Below are 19,761 nucleotides of genomic sequence, written 5' to 3'. Positions count from 1 at the left end.
CTGTAAATTACCAGGCTTGTTTTCATAGTTTATTGTGCTTTATTAGGCTAGAAGGGTTTAGCCCTGCTCTGAGTGCTATTGGGGGAACACGATACAAAATTACATCAAAGCTCATTTATCCATTGTTAAGTTGTTGATTTTATATGAAAATTGGAGAAGTTAAAAGAAGGAAAAATCCTTTGTGTTTTCATAACTGAGCTGCTGGTTAATAATACTGTGTTACTTTGCCTTGTGGGTGAGCAATAACTGGAACAAAAAGAAATGAAATGTTCAAAGCACAGAAATTGAGAGGCCAATTAGTGTTAGCAGAAGAGTACCTTAGGGATAATTTAGGTGGGAATTTCCAGAGGAAAATGTAAGTTACTGTCATGGCATTTCCCTAAGGAAGTAAAGAATATTATTTGTCATCTCCATGATAACAGTTACTTCACGGATTCAAATAAGAAAAATGGCAAAGCTTCATAGGTTTTCTTTCTATTCAAATTTTTGTTTAAAATATACTTTCTGGACATAAAAGTTCCTCTTACTGAGATGTACACAACCTCTAGAAGAAAATACTTGTGTTACTGATGAATCTAGGCATCATAATTTGAGACAGTGAAAGTTAAAAAAAAGAAAGAAAGAAACAGAAGAGCTTTTGCTGTGACCCTCATTCACAGAAATACACACCTGCTTCATTTGTTTTCAAACAGGAGTTTCAATGCAAACTCAGTTGGACTCCAAATGCAGTTCACTTAGCTGAAGTTCAGTAAAATAAATATCTTCCAAAAGGTATCTAATCTAAGCTGATCTACAGCTCCAACAGTCAAGAAAAAGAGAGAGGTGAGCCTCAAAGCTGACTCCTAGAGCCCAGTCACTTCACAGTGAGGCAGACTGTCCCTGCAGTGCTTATCTTTCTCCATGTGGGTGGCTAAGCAACTAGGAAACTTCTTGGCTGAACAAATGCCTCTGTCCTGAACTCATCTCCAGGTGCCAAGATGCACATCAGGGCCCCTGCAGCCATGTGGAGCCTTATCAGAATGGTGACAGGAGGCTGGGAGGACAGAACCAGACTTAAATATTGGTGAAGGCTTAATCTCACCTAACTTTGAATGTTTAAATCACCATAAGCCCTTCTGTGTGGCCAATGGATAAAGACTGGCTTTTTAAGAAAATGATCCTTTTATCTCTGATAGAGAAGCAAGCACAAACACTGCTCCTGCTGTTTTTAGTATCTGCAGTGGAGATCACTGGATGAATCCTGCTTCAGGCATCACATGAGGATGGTCAGGAGGATAGTATGCTACAATTCTTATAAATGATGTCCAGTTGCTGTGCTGTGACAACAGAGAGGAAAGCTGTCAAAACCAGTGTGTCAGTAACTGACCCGTCATCTCAACCTTTTGACAGTAATTACCACAAAGTGCTAATTCTGTTTCTAACTTGTGTGTACTCTCAGGCCTAGGAAGGAAGAAAGGAGCTGCACAAAAGGATAAGGTTTTCCCTCAAATCCCTGTTGTTGTGTTGCATCCTGTTTTAGCAATTGTTACACTTGTGTTGGTGAAACTTTTGTCTTGTCAAGAACACTACCAAAAGTACGCATATTATTTTACTTTTTGATTTATGAAACACTCACTGAGTGTTTCATAAACTATATGAGACACCTGGCCTGCTGGTGGCAGGTGGGATACACCTGTCCCAGAGGGGCAAAAGGCTTTTGGGGCAGGAGTTAGCAGGGCTCATTGACAGGGCTTTAAACTAGATATGAAGAGGGAAGGAGACATAATTGGGCTTGTTAGGGACAAGCCCAAGAGAAACATGCCAGGTCTTGAAGGATGGTGGACCAAGGAGGATTCTCACTCTGTTGTTTCATCTGAGAGAAAGGACAGATCTTTAGAAATCATGGAAGCACCTGAGAAGGGTCTAGGTAGGAAATGGAGCCCACAGTGGAAGAAAAGTGTTGGAATCATTAGCTCATCTGAAGTGCATCTACACCAATGCAAGCAGTATGAGCAACAAACGGGGAGCTTGAAGCCATGATACACCAGGAAAACTATGATATAGTGGCTATCACAGAAAGGTGGTGGGATGCATCACATGAGTGCCACAATCAATGGCTACAAGCTCTTCAGGAGAGATAGAAAGGGAAGGAGAGACCGTTCCCCACAGGCCCAAAGAGTGGTGGTCAGTGGAGTCAAATCCAGCTGGGGCCAGTCACAAGTGGTGTTCCTCAGGGCTCAGGGTTGGGACTGTTTCTGTTTAACATCTTTATTGAAGATCTTGATAAAGACATAGAGTGTATTATCAGTAAGTTTGCAGATGACACCAAGCTAGGCAGGAGTGTTGATCTGCATGAGGACAGGGAGGCTCTACAGAGAGACTTGGATAGATTAGATCATTGGGCTGATGTTAATGGTCTGGGCTTCAACAAGGCCAAGTGCTGGGTCCTGCACTTGGGCCACAACAACCCCAGGCAACGCTCCAGGCTTGGGGAAGTGTGGCTGGAAAGTGTCTGGCAGAAAAGGACCTGGGGGTTCTAATTGACAAGAGGCTGAATATGAGCCAGCAGTGTGGCCAGGTGGCCAAGAAAGCCAATGGCATCCTGGCTTGTATTAGAAATAGTGTGACCAGCAGAAGTAGAGAGGTGATTGTCCCCCTGTACTCAGCACTGGTGAGGCCACACCTGGAGTATTGTGTCCAGTTTTGGGCACCTCAATTCAAGAGAGATATTAAGGTGCTGGAGCAAGTACAGAGGAGGGCAACGAAGCTGGTGAAGGGCCTAGAGAATAAATCTTAGGAAGAATGCTTGAAGGAGCTGGGAATGTTTAGTTTGAGAAAGAAGGGTCTCTACAACTACCTGAAAGGTCATTGTAGAGAGGTTGGTGCTGGTCACTTCTCACAGGTAATTAGCAACAGAACAAGAGGGAATGGCTTCAAGCTGCAACAGGGTAAGTTTAGACTGGACAGTAGGAAAAAAAATTCACAGAAAGAGTGGTTAGACACTGGAACAGGCTGCCCAGGGAGGTGGTTGAGTCACCATCCTGGGATGTGTTTAAGGGTCGTTTGGACGTGGTGTTGGTGGAGATGGTTTAGGGGAGAACTTTGTAGAGTAGGGATGATGGTTGGAGTCAGTGATCCCAAGGGCCTTTTCCAACCTGAATGGTTCTGTGATTCTATGATCTCAGACTGCTCAATGAAAAGCGAGGACAAAGAAGAGGCTTTATGAATACTACTCACCATGCTACTTAAAAGTATCAGAAATCAGTATCAGAACGCAGAAATGAGGTCTGGGCTGCCTCCAATGCCTCAGCTTTTGAACTGCACCTAGTCCTGCTTCTTTAATCGATTTTTACTATAATCCCATTATATTCTGAATAAACTTTTAGCCTTCTGAACTCCCCTTTTATTGCAAAGGCCTCACTTTCTTTCCTGCTCACTTTCTTTATTTCTCTGTAAGGCAGGAGCCTATTTATTTTTTTCTCTCTTTCTCCATCAAGTTTTATCAAAATGTTAATTTCTTTTTTTTTTTCCCTATTGAAGAAAAAGGCAGCCCCCCTTTCATTTTCATCTTGTCTGAATTGCTTTCTCCTCCAAACTTCCTTTATTCAACACAATCTTGTGTCCTAGATTCTACAGGGTTTTGGCAGTTGCCTTAATTTATATATTTTAATCTTCCCCTGTCACTCTTTTAAGCTGCTGTTCCAGGCTTATCTCAGTCACCTGTCATTCACTCCAATCCCCTGACTTCAATTCACTTCCTTTTTTTTTTGTTTTGTGTTTTGTTTTTCTTTTACTGAGGCAACTTAGACACTCATCATATTAGTTCTCTGTTTAACAAATAAATTTAAAATAAATAAATAAATGAACAATCTAATAAATAAATGGAGAAACATTGTTTTAAGTGCAAGAACAACTGAGGTCCCAGTCTCAAGTGTGCCTTTCAAAGTGTGCAGCACTTTGAAAATGGTCAAGGCAGATGAGAGCAAAATGCTGAGTGGAGAAGAATGCATCACTGGGTACCCCAAGCTCTGTTTTTTTTTAAATCTAAACAGATGGTGGTGTGCTGCAATGAAAAACACTGAAAAGAAAGCAAAAAAAAAAAAAAAAACATTTTCCTTCAGCAACAGTTTTGAAATCAAATGAAATTTCATAATACTGCCCTACTCTAACACCAGGTTTGGAAGGAAATAATTTTTAAATGTATTAATGTCAATATAAAATAAAATCAACTGGAGAAAACTTTTCAAGAGTTTCAGATCTCTCCTCAACATTTTCCTGCCCACAGTTTAATGTAAATTCGTACATGATGCATCATAGCAAGGGCTGTTAAAGGGTTACTCACATATTAATGAACTCAAAGGCCTTAGCACCAAGTTCATTAAATCCACTGTGAATTGACCAATAACCATAAGCAAGTTAATAAAGGGCTATGTAGTTAGTAAATTAGGTCAAAAACAGTAAATACCTCATCAATCTAGGTTTTATGGTACAAAATCTCTCATCTCTTTCTATGACAAGATGACCCACCTGGTCGATGAGGGAAAGGCTGTGGATGTTGTCTACCTGGACTTCCATAAGACACTGTTTCCCACAGCATTCTGATGAAAACACTGGCTGCCCATGGCTTGGACAGGCATTTGCTCAGCTGGGTGAAACACTGGCTGGACAGCTGGGCCCAGAGACTGGTGGTGAATTGAGTTCAGTCCAGCTGGCCGGTCACAAGTGGTTCCTCAGGGCTCAGTGTTGGGACCACTTCTTTTTAACATCTTTATCAACGATCCTGGTAAGGAGATTGAATGCATTCTCAGTAAGTTTGCAGATGACACCAAGATGGGAGGGAGTGTTGATCTGCCTGAGGGTAGGGAAGATCTACAAAGAGACTTGGACAGACTAGCTTGATGGGATGAGGTCAATTAAGTTCAACAAGAAATAGTGTGGCCAGTAGGACCAGGGAGGTGATCATCCCTCTGTGCTCGGCACTGGTGAGGCCACGCCTCGAGTACTGTGTCCAGTTTTGGGCACCTCGATACAAGAAGGACATTGAGGTGCTGGAACATGTCTAAAGAAAGGCAATAAAAATATTGAAGGACGAGCAGCTGAGGGAACTGAGGCTGTTTAGTGTGAAGAAAAGGGAGGCTGAGGGGAGAACTCATTGCCCTCTACAACTGCCTGAAAGGACCTCGTAAAGAGGTAGGCGCTGGTCTCTTCTCACAAGTAACTGGTGATAGAACAAGAGGAATTGGCCTCAAGCTGTTCCAGGGGAGGTTGAGACTAGACATTAGGAAGAACTTTTTCTCTGAAAGGGTTGTCAGATGTTGGAATATGCTGCCCAAGGAGGTGGAGTCACCAACCCTGGATGTGTTTAAAAGTCATCTAGATGGGGTGCTTGGGGACACAGCTTAGTGCTGGACTTGGTAGAGTAGGTTTAATAGCTGGACTAGATGATCTTGAAGGTCTTTTCCAACCTAAGTGGTTCTATGATTCTGTGAAAAGCAGAAGATTATTCTTTCAGTAGCCTTATTTTAATTCAGAGGAGTGCTATTCTGAGTGCTGTGGTTCACCCTTAAAAAGTCATGAGATGGACCAAGCTTAGTGAAACTAAATACTTTCCTAAAATGCCATTCAATCTTTTCTTGCTTGTCAACTCAAGGCCATAGCACTGGTATTTGCAGTAGTTACGATGGCAGTTGAGACATGCAGACATTTAACAAATGAGCTTTTTCTGCTGTGACAGCAGCTTTTCTGATTTTTTTTAAGTTCTGCAGCAGGAAAAGGTGCACAGGGATTATTTTCCTTCCCAGCCTCTTCTGCCTTTGGACCATATGTGAGAATTGCATCCCACAGTGCAAAAGGAAAACACCCCTAATATGTTATGCTAAGAAAGGAAACAAAGAAATATACAAGCCTCTACAGCAGGATATCACGTTTTTAACCTGAGGCTGTGTGGGCTGGCAGCTGGTGAGGACACTTTCTCACACATATTCAGCTCCCTGAAGACAGCATCTCTGGGTCCACATCCTCCACACTATTTTTGTGTTTTCACTTGTGGCAGAAATGTCAATGGCAGGAATTACCACCTAGAAATTACAGTGTATCCATTACAAGAACAGTTTAAAGCATTTTATATAAAAATGTAATGAATAGCCAAGGTCAGATGAGAAATCCCAACCATCCAAACCATTGACAAGATAAGAGTATACGAAACCTAACAGTAGCATGAGTTTTATTACATACTGAACTGAAGAGGCTCTTGAATCATTCTCAGGGTTAGTGCAATGATAGTCAATTTATTAAGCTGAATGCACAGCAATCAAATGGAGATTCAGAAGGTGGAATATGGATTACATTTGCCTTGTAGCTTGTACTCAGAAAAAGTGCCAGTACACACCTAATGTCCCAAAAAGCACTCCTATAAGAAGCCAGCATTTACTCTATGGGATCTTGTGTGCCAGGGTAGCTGTTTTCTATACTTGCGTGCCACCCATCTCCTCCACATTTGTAGTGAACAGAAATGCACCCATGGCAATTGCTTGGAACTGATTCCTGGCAGATATGAATTGCTGCAGGTCTGTACAGTACTGTGCTAAACCACTCTCCATGATATTTGAAAAGTCAAGGCAATTGTGTTAAGCCCCTGGTAGCTGGAAAAAAGGAAACATAGCACCCATTTTTTTAAAAAGGTAGAAAGGAGGATCCTGGGAACTACCGACCTGTCAGCTTAACCTCTTTGCCCTAGAAGATCATGGAACATAGAATCATGGAATCACAGAATGGTTGGGTTGGAAGGGACCTTAAAGACCACCTACTTCCAGCCCCCCTGCATGGGCAGGGACACCTCCTACTAGACCAGGTTGCTCAAAGCCCCACCCAACCTGGCCTTGAACACTTCCAGGGATGGGGCATTCACAACTACTCTGGGCAGATCATCTGAGAATAGAATCAGATCCTAGAAGAACAGATCCTCCTAGAAGTTATGGTAAGGCACATGGTAGCACAGGGAGGCAATTTGAGACAGCCAGCATGGCTTCATCAAAGGTAAATCTTGTCTGACCAACCTAGTGACTTTCTATGAGGGAGTGATTCCATCAGTGGACAAGAGTAGAGCTATGGATGTCATCTATCTGGACTTCTCTAAGGTCTTTGACATGGTCCCCCAAAACACCCTTCTCTCTAAGTTGGGGAGATATGGATTTTATGGGTGGACTGTTCAGTGGATAATTAATTGGCTGGATGGTTGCATCCAGACAGTAGTGGTCAACGGCTTGATGTCCAGGTGGAGATCAGTGATGTGATGTCCCTCAGAAGTCCACATTGGGACCAGTGCTGTTTAATATCTTCATCAGTGACATAGACAATGGGATTGAGAGAACCCTCAGCACATTTGCAGATGATACCAAGCTGAGTGCTGTAGTTGACACGCTGGAGGAAAGGGATGCCATCCAGCAGGACCTGGACAAGCTCAAGAAGTGGATCCATGTGAATCTCATGAGGTTCAAGAAGGCCAAGCACAAGGTCCTGCACCTGGATCGGTGCAATCCCCAAAATCAATACTGGTTGGGAGATGAAGGAATTGAGATCAGCCCTGAGGAGAAGGACTTGGGGGTACTGGTGGATGAAAAGCTGGACATGAGCCTGCAATATGTGTTCACAGCCCAGAAGACCAACTGTGTCCTGGGCTGCATCAAAAGAAGCATGGCCAGCAGGTCAAGGGAGGTGATTCGCCACCTTTGGTCTGCTCTGGTGAAACCCCACCTGGAGTATTGTGTACAGCTCTGGGTTCCCTTCTCTCCTGTCCATGGCCGGCTTCTGGGGAGGACTCCATCTATCCACCACTGTTGATCCCCAGGCTCATGCATTCCTGACCCTCATAACTCCACCCTCAGCTCCTGTCTCTTTGCTGCTCTCTCCATCAGCAGTCCAGGACATTTCAGAACTGCTCCCAGCTCAGGAGATGCCCTGGGGGTTGCTGGGGGTGGGGGGAGGCAACAGGGTTTTGCACATTCCTGCACATACTTGTATGTAATTGTACATATTTTCCTTTATCATTAGTATTTAATTAAAGCTGTCTAGTTAAGTTCTCAACCCAGGAAGTCTCTCTCCTTATTCTCTCTCCTTCCCTACCTGGGTGGGAAGGGGATCGAGAGGGTTGTTGTCACTGGTTTAATTGCCAATCCTGAGTCAAACTGTGACACTGCTTTTCTTAGCTTCCTTTTGCAGACCCCTTGGAAATCGTGCATGGAGGTCACCCCTCATCTCTAAGACACGGATTCAACCCCACTGTTGTAAATCAGACAAAAAGAATGGGGGAAATAAAGGCACCATCGCTAAGGCTGGATGAAACCATGCCAAGAAAAACCATTTCAAAACTAGTGTGAAAAAGAAAGAAGAGAGAAAAAGACTCTGCTTTGTTACAGGCCTTCTTGAGAACAGCTCCACAGCGGGACGCTGAGAGACATCCCATTATTCCCCTGCAACAGACAGAAGGCTCACATATCGACAGCCCTTTCCTAAACAAGGAGAAGTCATTAAAAAACAGGTTTGTTTAAAAAGAGACATGGCTGGGTTATGGCAGAGATTTAATGGACCCTTTTCAACTCCGATTTGCTTCCTCAGAATTTAGGCTTTGTGAAAACAAGGTTTTACAGAACTGTACAGACATCTATGGAAATAGATTGGCTTTAAACTGATGACATATTCCTCTGCATTGCTGGCAGCTTAAGCTTCTGCAGACACAAGGCCTGAAAAGAAAAACTGACATTACACAAAAATGCAGCTGACCTCGATGTCTAAAATTAATAAAATGAAGGAACAAAACAAGCTGTCCACTGCCTGGAGAATGAAGAGCTGTTTAATATCTTCAGTCTCCCTAAGGTAAGATGTTCCCAGTACTACTCGAATCAGTAGAAAGATTTGCAGTGAATTTTAGATAATTGTGCATTAAGCCTTCTATTCTTTTAGCATATAATCGATTGCTTGTTTAACAATTATTAGTAGTTTTTTTCATTAAGTATCATAGAATCATAGAATGGTTTGGGTTGGAAGGGACCTTAAAAATCACCTAGTTCCAACACCCCTGCATGGGCACCTCCCACTAGACCAGGTTGCTCAAAGCCCCATCCAGCCTGGCCTTGAACACTCCCAGGGATGGGGCATTGTCTACTTTTATAAAAGTGGACAATTATAAAATTCTCTAGGATATATTCATGTTAAAAAGAAAAAAAGTTAACTTCCAAAATCCTTTTAAAATCTTTATGGTAACTGGACTGCTGGTTCTGCCAGAGAAGATTTTTCAGGTTTCTTTTTCTGATAATCCAACACAGAATTTAAATATAAATTTAATACTATATTGAATTGCTTGCTCCAGACATGAGGATTCAAAAGGCTAGACTATTCCTGAATAATATTACAAGATTATTAATGAGTTGTCTGGATTTTGGTTAACATATGTCACAATATATAAATAATAAATAAATAAATTATAATTTCTCCAGTCCCATCCTGAGAAGATTAGCTAATAACTGGTTCAAAACATGGAGAAAGTAATGTACACAGATTCCTTCATTCTGTGAGCTCAGTACATTTGGTGCATTTCAAACCTCACCACTTCAGATCATGGCACGAGAAATCAGGAAAGGGATGAGGAATGAACAAGACATCTAGAAGTTTACAGCCAAAGCAGCAATTAAAATCATAGTGCTTAATGCTGTGATGAATACTTTAAAGTGGAAAAAAGCACAGGACAAGTGGTCCAACCCACAGCTGCAAGCAATGCCCTCTGCATTTGCACAAATAGAGCAAATCCTTTAATTCCCTTCATCCATTTGCAAGTTTCCTAACTCGAAAGTAGTAACTTGCAGTGATGCCCCTCACTTTGCTGCTGAGCTTTGCCACGACTGTGATTGTTTGAGGCCCTTTTCTGTGTTTGTATAAAATGGGGAAATGAAACAGCAACAGAAAACTTGCTTAAGTTCTCATCTCCTTCAAGTATGTATTGAAAGAAATCTCTCCAAGGAGAAAAAGCATTTCTCCCATACTCATCCCACATTCATTGTGAGATGGAGTTGGAATCATCTTTGGAAAGAACTCTGCTGTAGATTACCTGAAAATGTTAGTACTTGTTTTCCCTTCAGCTTAATATTTCTACAGAATTATTTCCATGCATGCATAATTATATCCAAACATGTATATAAAAGAATTTGTAATTACAAAAGCTTTTTAAACAAAATTTATCATATTTATACATTTTAAACACTTAAAATTTTTTTAACTTTTGTTTCTACTTTTGGGAGTAGCAGCAACCTGCAGCTGCGATGCTTGGGTACAGAGATACTGACTCTAATAGCTGCCCCTCAGAAATGGCTCCTGACTTTGTCATCCAACTTTAAAGGCCCAGGTGAAGAATCTTGACTCCTCATGCCATCAGTGAAGGGAAAAAGGCAGCTGGAAGGCACCTAAATAGGGAGGCAGAAGTATATGTATCTCACTGTTCCAAATTACTCTCTGAAGTTAACTCTTACTAACTAAATTGTACTTGCTCTAAATGTTGGGAAAACCTTCCCAAACATCCGAAGATCAGATAAGCGAGTTAAATGATTCCATACATTTCTCAGAGAAAAATCATTTATCATAGAATCATAGGGGTTGGAAGGGACCCCTGAAGATCATCAAGTCCAAGCCCCCTGCTGCAGCAAGAACACATAGGGCAGATCACACAGGAATGCATCCAGATGGGTCCAGAAAGTCTCCAGAGAAGAAAACTCCACAACCTCTCTGGGCAGCCTGTTCCAGTGCTACATTACCCTCACAGTAAAGAAGTTCTTCCTCATGTTGAGGTGGAACTTCCTGCATTGTAGCTTGCTGTAGTTTCCCCTCATCACAAGGCATCACTGAAGAGAGACTGGCCCATTCTTGACACCCACCCTTCAGGTATTTATATATATTAATAAGATCCCCTCTCAGTCTTCTCCTCTCAAGACTAAACAGCCCCAGGTCTCAGCCTTTCCTCATAAGACAGGTGTTTCAGTCCCTTAATCATCCTCGTAGCCCTCCATTGGACTCTCTCAAGTAAATCCCTGTCCTTCTTGAACTGGGGAGCACAGAACTGGATACATTACTCCAGATGTGGACTTAATAGGGCAGAGTGTGCTCATGAACAATCAACGGTAGTTAATGTTCATAATCATTCAGTATGTGTCATACTCAGAGATAGGTGAGACTCATAAGCTTTACTGTCAAGGTGCCTTGATAGACTTAAACATTTGAGGGTCAATGGCTCTGTATTGTTTTGGGGCATTTTTTGAAACTTATTCATGGACTCAAGGCCAGGTAACATCATTACATTCATTTATTTTCATGAGTAAAAGTAAACACAGCTACAATTCAGTGATTCATACCAAAGAAGATGTATAATTTCTGACAAGACTAGAAGTTTGGAAGCAAATTTGTAGTCTGAGTCCATTGCTGTCTTGGTCTGTCAGGGAAGTTTGTATACATAGTATTAAAATACTAAATTAGGCAAAAATGTACTTAGGGATTTTTAAAAAACCTTATTCATGGATGCATTTGAGCTATTAGCATCTACTCCAGACACACATTCATGAAGTTCATAAGATATTTACTAAAAAAACAGGAGAAGTAAAGCTCTTGCTGTAGAGTTAAAATTTCATAGTAAATGTCCTTTTAATTTCACCACCTGTGAAATATTTTTACATAGACAATATAAAAATCACAGACTTCCATCCAGAAAATCTCTATTAAAAGCAGAACATGCTTATGTCCAGCAGCTGACTTAAAATTGCAGGGCTGAGCCAGCTCTGAATTATTTTTAGCACATCAAGGGAGGAAAGTATGAAACCACATTCAGGGATTATCAGCTAGACACAATGCCTGAGTTCAGTAAAAAGACAGATTGCCCTGTCTTAACTGCCAAAGTCATCAACTCTTCAAATGGCTTAAAAAAATATCTTTCCTAGTACAGGCTAAGGTACCATAGACCAGACTTCAGAGATGGGTGTGGTCGGGCTGAGCAAAAGAGAGCAGAGCAGCACTGAACAGATCAGGTTCTCCTCTTGCTGTGCTGTTTGGATAACACAGCCATCTCTCTGCCCTTCCTCTTTAGACAGATTTGCTTTTCACAGAGGCTTCAGAACTCACCTCCATCAAATGTTGAAGTTACATGGACCACCTGCCTGTAAAACATCTGTCTGCTGTGTTATCATCATCATGTCGTGTCCTTCCCCATATTTCCTGCTTCATTTATGTGCTGGTACCTTACATAGCATCGCTTTCTCACCCAGATAGGAGGAGTGGATCCCTCCAGCCTGTTTCCTGCAGAGGGAGTGGTTGTCCAGGGATTAGTCTGTGCTCCTCAGCATCTCCATCTCACCTACAGAAGCAGAGAGAGGAGAGTTGCAACAGTTGCTAAAGGGAAAAAAAAAAAAAAAAAAATAGCAGCAGGTCCCTTCTTGCCTTTGATCTCTTATTGATCACATCCGGTGTAACAGTATAGGATAAAATGCATAACCATCCCACTGACTGTACTGGTTAACTCTCCTTGGGCTGTACTGGAACACAGACACTTCACACACAGGTGGACATGTAGACATATACATTAACATGTAAATCTGGAGCTGAATCACACCTTGGTACAATGCTTACATGCATCAAACCTTTCTGTCTGACCAAGAGAGGATCCCAAATTCAGAAATTACTCCTTTCAGTCCAAAGTGAACACGTTTGCACTGATTGCTAGTGTTTATCATCGTTACCCACTGTCCCACTTAGTGAGAAAGGCAAAAAAACATAGTATTTACAGCCAAGGCATTAGGAAAAAAATAATCATATGCATTTTCCTTTTTTTTCCTGCTTTTGTAACTTACCGAGTTACAGTGGGTTGTGTGTCTACTTTGTTAACATGTTATATGTATCTGTGATATATATACAGGCACTTTAAAGTCTCCTCAACATTTGGAACACTGTCATGAACACCTGTTTAAGTAAGTATTCACCTCCATGATTAAACATAGTTTCTATCCTCTCTGCCTGACATCAGCTGTGCTGTGACATTAGCCAGCTAGTCACTGATACTTTCCAGACACTCTCTCACAAACTATTTGAAAAGGATTGCATTTGCTTTTCACATTATTTCATCTGGCCTGAAGATTGTTTAAGGTGAAGAATATGGAAACAACATTCCCAGCTTTGAACGTGAACTTGGTAAAAGACAAGGAAAAAAAACTGGAAAAAAAACCAAAACACCAAGTGGGCAGCAAAGCATAAACAGTGTGACAAGACTTTTCAATAACTGCAAAGTTGTTTCCGTGCCTGTTCAAAAATGACTGCTTCCATGAGCAGCAGAATGGACCCATGGCTGGCTGCCTATAGATTTGGGGCCTCTGTCCCCAAAACCTCTTCACCACCCCAAGTCCACCTCCCCACAACTCCTGTGATATCTCCATGAAGAGCCCAGGATGATTGAGAGACACCAAGTTGACGCATGTCAGCCAAGACACATAACAGCCGAGCCTGGATCCATCTCTGTTTATCAAAATCTTCCAATGCAGGCACTGATTTGGCCTTTTCCATCCACTCAGCGTTTTCACAGAACCCCCAGGAATTTAGTTATTTTGAGATTTCCACATCTCTGCCAGGTTACAAGGATATTAACCAGCAAAAGCCTGACAGAGGCAGTGCAATCACAAAAGCCTTTTGCTCATAGGAAAGCAGAAAAAACAGATTTTAAAGGTGTGTCCCAAGTCAATGGGGAATACCTCCTATTTCACTCATCCTGGAGGATGTGCCAATTGAAAGTAGAGCACTTCTTCTGTTGAAAATATTTAGTTTGTATGTACAAAATGTGAAGCAAAAATTATGTTTGTTGGTGTAGTGGTATCAGAGAGGAAGAGTAAGAGCCATGTTAAAATAAATGGCCACAAGATAAATGCTGAGTTTGCTGGGTTTTGTCTGCTAGACATTGCACAGAAAAGATAAGCTTTAATATTTCATCCAGAAGTTTCTGGATTTTGCTTTGGGGAAAGACAAGGAGCACAGATGTACCATACCTGCCTGTGGATTCAAAAAGAAAAAGAGTTACAAAATCAAACAGCAGACAGTAAAAGACACAGAGAAGGAGAACTAGAGAGAAAACACTGCTTTCCTGTTGAAGGTAAGAAAGTAAAATTCAAAGTGGAGTTCTTTACTGCTTTTCTATTTATTAGCAAAGAAGTAGAGAAAAGGCAGTTTTCATGAACACAACAGGAGTCAGACAGCAATAAGCAACAGCCTGGCTCATCAGAAAGCAATTCCCTATCATGGGAAAGTTTGTTTTCTCAGCAGTTGCTCCTTTATAAGGGTGAATAGTGCCATGACCTCTAAAAAACTGCTAGACCCAGCAACTGCCATGAATATTCAGTGGCTCTGTGGTCATAGTGCTTGTGTTGGATAAAGAAAACTCAGGGACTGGTGTTACTCTGTGGGTTCCCTCATACTGAACCTCTGAGTCTACTGACCCTTCTGGGATCTGCCTCAGCATTTTTGCCCATCAATGGCAAGATGTTGCTGTTTGAAAGTTTTGCTGGAAGCCTATTGGAAATTTGATTTAAATAGCTAGTACTTTTCTATTTATTTTTTTTTCTTCTCTGTTTCAGTTTTGTAAAAATATGGCATTTCTTTATTCACAGTTCCAGCCCTCTAGGCTGTTCTGGAGACTACATCCCTGGGTTTGGATCAAGCTTTATTCTGTCTCACTAATTATTAGACACATGCACACCTTTGCTCAACAATGCCAAACAGGACCTTTGCGTGTCACACTCCTTAACACCTAGACAGAAGAGGCAGCAGCAGGGAGAGACTGAACAAATGGGATGGCAAGGGAGCAAGAAGCAGGGTGAAGTAGATGCCATTCACCATATGAGTTAAAGTTCCCTAAGCAAATGTCATGAGCAGCCCAATTTTTTACAAAAAATTACTCATTTTCAGCAGAAGCAGTAATTTTGACCCATGTAAAATTTGTGGTTTGTTTTCCTTTTCCCTTCCTTTTTTCATGGGGCACAAAAAGAGGGGAATTCTCATCATAGTTGTTTAATACCTTAAATGAAACTATCCCTGTCTCTTTATCTGCACTCCTGATATGAAGACATCATGCAGTGATTTGCTTGTGTCAAGTTTGAGGTAAAGCTAAAAAAAGATTTTTCCAAAACAAAATAAGCAACACAGAATTTTTGCAATTGCAAATACATTTTTCCTTCTCTTTCCCTCAGACAATACATTCTGCATCACAGCCATCCTGTGATGTATTTTCACACATAAAAAAATAATCTGTGGGGATGATAATAATTTTGCTATTTGTGAGACCTGCAAAGGTGTTTCTGACAATGAGCTTTAAAGATAACATTTAAATAATATCAAACCCTGGAATTACACTGCACAACAACCCACAAAGCCCTTTCAAAGAAGTGATCAGCCAATGTGTGGTGAGCCTGACTTACTAATGAAGTGGTGGCTTCGTGAGCAGCGAATTTACTGCCAGGAGTAAGCAGGCAACTGTGTGGGACCATAGCAGCCAGGAGAAGGTAAGTTTCCTTCAAGTTATTGTTGCAGAGCATCTTTACATGAAGAGAACCAGGCAGCATTAAGTGAAGGTGAGAAAAGTTAGCTGAATTAAATGACTGTGTGCTGCTGAGCTTTTTTTTTTCCCAGTTAACCATTTTTTTTCAAGGGGATCTTAGGAGTGTCGCTTGTATCCAGGAATTTCTGGATTTGCACAGCAAAGAAACATTTGGGAACAGGCATACTGCAGGCAGATAAACACTGGGCAAATGCAGTTGTGTTTAGTGAATAGATTAGTCAAGTAAAGACATATGGCAATGAACAGAGAAACAGCATTTTATTTTTTTCAGTAATGAAGAAATTATAGATTTCTCCTTTCTGGTTCAGTGAGAGGTCTCCTCCTACACCCATGAAGACACCACGACTCCTCGTTTCTGAGCCTCCATTTGGCACAATGTGCATGAATGTGTTGGTGACAGCTGCACCCCACAAAGGTCTTATTACTGGAGTGTCTTCAGCAACAGACGTTCCAAACAGCTGGCAAATTTCCATCAGCAGTGAGGCCGAGCTAGAGATTTAGGCTAGAGAGTCTTTACAGTATTTGTTCATTACTCACTAAATATTTTACTGAAGTCAGGCATTTCTCCATGAGAAAGACTGTCAAGTGAGTTTAACCTGTACTACTCTATGGAGAAGAAAACTGAGTCATCTTAGCAATGAGTATTTTGGAGAAAGGCACTTCACACAGCTCATGAACCTCAGTGAGCTATCCCCATTAACAGAGGGATTCCATGCCTAAGCACCATTATAATCTTTTCCTACATACAGATGCAGGATAAAGGAAAGCCTGGGAACATCTGCAGGTACTAATCCATACCTCATCTGCACCACAGATACATGTTGTAAAGAAGCCAGCTGTTCTTCAACTGCAGTTGAAGTTCCACAACTGCAACCCCTCTGCAAGACTTAGTGAAATGCTATGTGATAAATTTGGGCAGCACAGGTGTTTACTTTGCCTGAAAGTCAATCAGCCAAAAAAACAAAAGCACCTTGTTTCCCCACAGTGTTGTGTTTATTATGGCTTTCTTCTTGCTTTGAAGGAGACTTCCAGTACCATGTTCTGTGCAGCTCTAAGGAAAATACCAGCAAGAGAGAGTCTTTATGACACAATGGCTTTAACTATACAAGAACTGTCATTACCTTTTTTTAAAAAAAAAAAACCCAACACAACAAAACAAAACCAAAAACAAACTAAAACCAAAACCAAACAAAGTTAAAATATCTATCTCAATCAACAGAAAAGCAATGTTTGAAGGAAAGCAGCAGCTCTGCAACAGTACCTCAGGGGAGATCCAGGGAATGGAGAGGAGAAATCTCTGGGCCAAAGTGAAAATCACTATGCCCCTGTGATGAGAAATGTGTAAAAAAAATTCTCTCTGCAGGAATACCAGACTCCACTGAGATGGTCATAGCAATACAAAAAAATACATTTGAGTGGAGACTAACATCCTGATTGTTTTAGACATAATGAAACACTGTACTGTCTTAGGGAGTCTACAGGAAAAACGGGAAGTCTGGCTCAGCACTGTCACTGAGCCTGGTTCACAGGGTGCAAAACTGAAAGGTTTTAACAGAAACAACCAAGTGCATCTGTTAAATATTGCAAGTACTGCAACTTTACCATAGTTTCTAAAACATCTTATATATTGGTTAATACTATCATATTCTCTAAATATCATATTACAGAGGCCATAAAATCTTGCACATTATCCCTCTCTTCCAGTTTCTGATTTCAAAACTGCATCCTGAGTTACAATACAGCACATGGGGCCATCACAATCCACTTGTAGGATTCTCCTGCTTTGCTACAATGAGATGGTCCAGCCCTGACCTGCAAACCTGAATCTCTAGATGCTAAAATAATTTCATGAGTGCATGTAAGGGCAAACTACCCTCACTGCCTGGTACCAGAAAGTAATTTTCAACATGCCATAATCTTGCCAAATCATTTTGAAGATATCTGGCTTTTTTATTTTGCAGACTGTGGGCTCCTCAGAAATACAGTATTTAAATCACGCCACACACAGTTAATTCATATCACCTTGAACATACACATGTATCAGTTAATGACTAAAACCAAATTCAGCTGTAAGAATTTTTCTGCAAATATATCAGCAGAGGTACTATGCAGTTTGGAGAGCATGGAGAGGGAAGAGTGGGTCAACTGCTTCAAAAGGGATGCGAAGGATCCCAGTGAGCATCACAGGCATCATCAAATAATAGGGAAGATTAAAAATGAGATATAGGAATTCATACTTAAAATAAGCAAATTAGAAGAATTAGAATAACGATACCTTTTTAATGTATTCTTAATGAATTATGGGTCTATCTCTACCAAGTCCATTCGCTCATGCATGACTTAACATGTCACTCATAAAACAGCATAAAATACTGCAGCATGTACTGCATTAAGACAGTAAACTACCTACCATATAATTTAGGATGTAGCAAATCAAAAGATATTTCTTGAAGGAAATTTTGCAGAATATGTTGCCATAGTAACCAATAAAAATAACAGTCTATTATTAAGCTTAGTACTTACCAACTTCTTAAATATAAAAGGGAAAACCATTTTAGGTAGCTGACATCATCTGTGATTAATAGCTGGAAAATTAAAATGCATAGGAAAGTTGCTAACTTGTTTCAATTCATAGCTTGTTTCATGTTTGGAAATAAGTAACAAGAGCAAAAGTTTTTTTTAAAAAAATAAATTTAAAATGACAAGCTATTGTAGAGAGAACTTTTCCCTTTTTCAAGGCTTTTTTTCTGATTTTCAAAGACACAGACTGGTTTGGATTGATTTCTTGTTTCACCTCAAGCTGCTAAAGTTCAGAGCTCTTGGAAAATCATCAAACATCCTTCCACAGCCACTCTGTGTTGAAATTAATGAAAGATTAGATCCTTTCTGACAAAGACACATCCATCAGTTGGCACAACAGATGCTCCTATTGCATACTAAGAAAGTAAAAGTAGTAAAAGGCTCATTTTTAGAAGCAGCTACTGCCTTTTAATGTGGGACAATAGGGAAAACAGAAAAACTTTGTTTTTAATATGGAGCTACCAACTTCTCTACCTTTGTAATGTGCATGAAACAATTCCACAAGGATGAATACTTACTAAATAGCATTTAAGCATTTCCTGAAATTGTCTACATGAGTCTCACAAACTGAATAAAAAAAGTCTTCATTATTTTCACTGCTCAACTTGAAAAGCAAATTATAAAATCAAAGAACAAGTATTTTTTGTTTAAAATATGTTTATTGCCAATCATCCCTAATGTATCAAATAAATTAATGTCAATTACTGGATTAATTCCCTAACGCTGAGGAACAGTCACTGCGCTTCACTTTCAAAGAAGTCAGGAAGGAAGCTCAGGATTCAGTGCAGGCATTTCACTAATATAGCAGGAGAAAAAGATGAGAATATATTTATGCACATATCTAGACTTTACTGAGTCATAGTTCTGATGTAAATTGCCACTCTACTACATTTTTGAAAGCCCACCAGGGCTTTGTGCCTTTGTGGTTCTGATGTGCCAGGCCACCGAATCCACACAGTCCAGTAAACTCGGTTGTCTCTCTCCTCCCCCTGGTTGGAGGCAGAGCACCTCTAATTTCAAGCATTTGAGGTTGAAGCACCATCCTGGTTGAAGGACCAGTTGCTGGAGACTGAAGCAGCCTTCTTCCTGGAAGAACAATCTCCTGCATTTTGTTCTATTTAGCAGCTCTTGCATGCGTATCGGGAGAACAGCAGTGGGTGTATTGTCCCAGGTTCTCATGTCCACTTTAAAATAATTATGCAAGAGAGACCACAGGTAGTGCTGAAGTGGGTCCTGTCCCTCTCACTGCTGTCTCATAGGATGTCCCCTCTTAGTGGCTGCAACATGAGACCAATTGTGTCTAGGGAGATACTGAGGTCTGCCTCCCCATCTGCTCAGCATCTTATTCCTTCTGTCAGTCATTTGTTCAATGGCTGAGGTGTGGAACTGATGGGAATCAGAGATTACATCGCCATACTGTTGTTCTTTGAAAGCCACCTCACGCACAGTTGGTCTTTCATAGTCAATACACCCCATGAAGGAGAATATACAGGCATGTGTTGCTGGTAGAGCCCATGCAAACCTCTGGAGCATAGATGTGTCACACAGGACATCATCAGGATCTGTAATCCCGTGTT

The sequence above is a fragment of the Apus apus genome, chromosome 1 (genome assembly GCF_020740795.1).
Source record: "Apus apus isolate bApuApu2 chromosome 1, bApuApu2.pri.cur, whole genome shotgun sequence".
Classification (NCBI taxonomy): Eukaryota; Metazoa; Chordata; class Aves; order Apodiformes; family Apodidae; genus Apus; species Apus apus.
Note: the sequence above shows the minus strand (reverse complement) of the source record.